Source organism: Ipomoea triloba, chromosome 13, assembly GCF_003576645.1.
Source record: "Ipomoea triloba cultivar NCNSP0323 chromosome 13, ASM357664v1".
Lineage (NCBI taxonomy): Eukaryota > Viridiplantae > Streptophyta > Magnoliopsida > Solanales > Convolvulaceae > Ipomoea > Ipomoea triloba.
In genome coordinates, this window is record NC_044928.1 from 19,083,299 (window position 1) to 19,086,194 (window position 2,896).

Genomic DNA, 2,896 nt, shown 5'->3' on the forward strand with positions numbered 1-2,896 from the left:
ATACATTTAAAAGAAAGTAGAGTTAATTTATACATATCTGCTTTAGAAATATCTTATAATCAATGAAGTACTAAGGTTCTGGATAATTTACTCCAGTAATTCTGAAATAGAGCACTAAAAATTTATAATGCTTGATAATTTACTTCATTAATGATGTAAAATAAGTATAAAAATTTACAATAACAATATATAATATACTACCAATGTCGTGTACAATAAGGTTTTCAATAATGTGTAATTCAAAACAGTTATATTATGCTTTCTTTTTATACAAAGATAACAAAATTGCTATATATTTACATAGAAAATATAATATTCGTACAAATAATTTCTATAACTGAGTTATTAGACAACGAGATAATTAGCCCAATTAATACAAATCATAAACATTGATATATAAAATATCTAAAGTTTCAGCACCGGATGCATATATATACACGTTGGCTATTAATCGGGCAATTATTTACTCAAATTCAACCAATGATAACATCTAAAAACATAATCGATCAAGCTGAATTTTTCAATTGAACTATATAATATTCGATATTATAATTTGCATAATTGTATACTAATCTAAATATTCTTAACATATTATAACAATACTAGTAATAATAATAATTTTCCTTTCTTCTCAGTTTCTTTTCCTTCCTCTTCTCCTTCTCCTTCTCCTTTTTTTAAACAAAACATAATTGCATGTCAATACTGCCAATAATAAGCCACATGGCAGTGAGAAACATCATCGCCAAGGCATACCCCTCCTCAAACAACCATCAATCGACACACAAAATCAAGAGCACAATAAGCTGACACGTCCCACTCTAGGCTGTCGAACAACACGAACCTGCCGTACCTGATTCTCTCGGGATCAACATCTGGTAATCCTGGTCGTTTTTTGAGGTTTACGGTGAAGTTGGTCTGTTTTAGAGATCGGCTTGACTGTCGGGGTTGACGTCCGCCGTCTAAGTCACTGATGCAGAACAACAAAAACAAAGATAATTGGAAAGAAAATAAAATACTCTGTAACTCAAATTCAGAAGTTTCAAATAATATTCGAATCTGTCTCATCCCATCAGTCAAAGCATGCTTAAATTGGATACAAAGGAAAATAAGAAAAGTAACTGGAATTAAAAGTTTGTAAATGAAGAGACAACAAATTAAAACAAAATACATGAACCAGATAAGTGTTTGGGATAACTAACCAAATGTATTCACATTCAAAAATAATCAGCAATGCACAATATAGTAGTAATATACAAGATTACAAGAGGTAATGGTAACAAATAGAGTTACAGTATAACACAAAGTACTAGAATCCTATTACACCCCCTTAAGTTTAAGGTGAGATCAACACAACATTAAGCTTGGAACGCAAGAGCTCAAAACCCGCAACAGACAATGGCTTGGTTAAGATATCAGCTAGTTAATCTTTAGAGGAGACAAAATGAAACTGCATATCATCAGAGGAGACTTTATCACCGACAAAGTGGTAGTCCACCCCAACATGCTTTTTCCTAGCATGGAAAACCGGGTTAACACAAAGATAAGTAGCTTTGAGGTTGTTACACCACAACGAGGATGGATCAGCAAGAGCAAGGTTGAGCTCCTTAAGCAAAGAAACAAGCCATGTCACCTCCGTAGAAACATCAACCAAACGTTTATACTCTTCCTCAGTCGAAGAGCGATGTGCGTTAATTGCGACAAACCCAAGAGACCAAGTTGTCTCCTACAAAAACAGCAAAGCCACTTGTGGACTTTTGATCTACCAGATCACCAACCCAGTCCGAATCTGAATAAGCATGCAAAACGCAATCTATCATACATGCACGCTGTAGAATATCAGACATATACCTACATTGAGACAAAAGAAGACCACCATCAACAAAAATCGTCTTAATGCCAAGGAAAAAAATCGAAAAAACTCAAATCACAAATCTTAAAAGCAGTTGCAAGATGCCCCAATAAATCAGACACCAACTAGGAATCAATACCCATAAGTAAAATATCATCGACATATAACAACAAGAACACTTGAGACCCATTAGCAGAAATATAGAACAACGACACATAAGTTTTAGAGGACTTGAACCCTACGGAGATTAGAAAGTCATGCAAACTCTTGAACTAAGCCTGGAGAACCTGTTTCAAACCATACAAGGACCTCTGCAAGAGACATACATGGTCCGGATAGTTAGGATCAACATAGCCTGGTGGTTGTTTCATGTACAGCGTCTCGGCCAAGTGCCCATTAAGGAAGGCGTTATGGACATCAAGTTGATGAAGTGTCCACTTCCGAGACAACTCCAAGGACAACAACAACCGCACAGTTGTGGGCTAAACCACTGGGCTAAACGTGGCAAAGAAATCATCCCCAGCGATTTGATTGAAGCCCTTAGCAACCAACCTGGCCTTGTACCGCTCCACAGACCTATTTGCCTTACGCTTAGTCCGAAAAATCCATTTATAGCCGACCACATTCATACCAAAATGAGATGGAACCAGCCTCCACGTATGATTATGAAGCAACGCATTAACTCCTAATCCATAGCAGCACGCCAGTCCAGATGACACGAGGCCTGCGTGTAACAAATCTGATAACTAGAATTAACAACCAACGAAGAGGCCTGAAATTGATCGCCACATCACATATCGGCATATTATCTCGTGAGTGCGATAGTATGCCATGTAGCGACATTCCCTCCCTTTTGGGCTAGTTTGATGTTTTCCTTTGAGATTATGTTTAGACATTTGAGCTATAATAATCTTAGTTTCTGGATTTATGCTGTTGAGGATTGACTTTGTAGACTCTTTCCTTAGCATTTAGGTTAGCATGACCTAAGTGTGGCATAGCACCCCTTTGTGGATTGAATTCGCTTCCGCTTTTGTTTAAGTAAAGTTG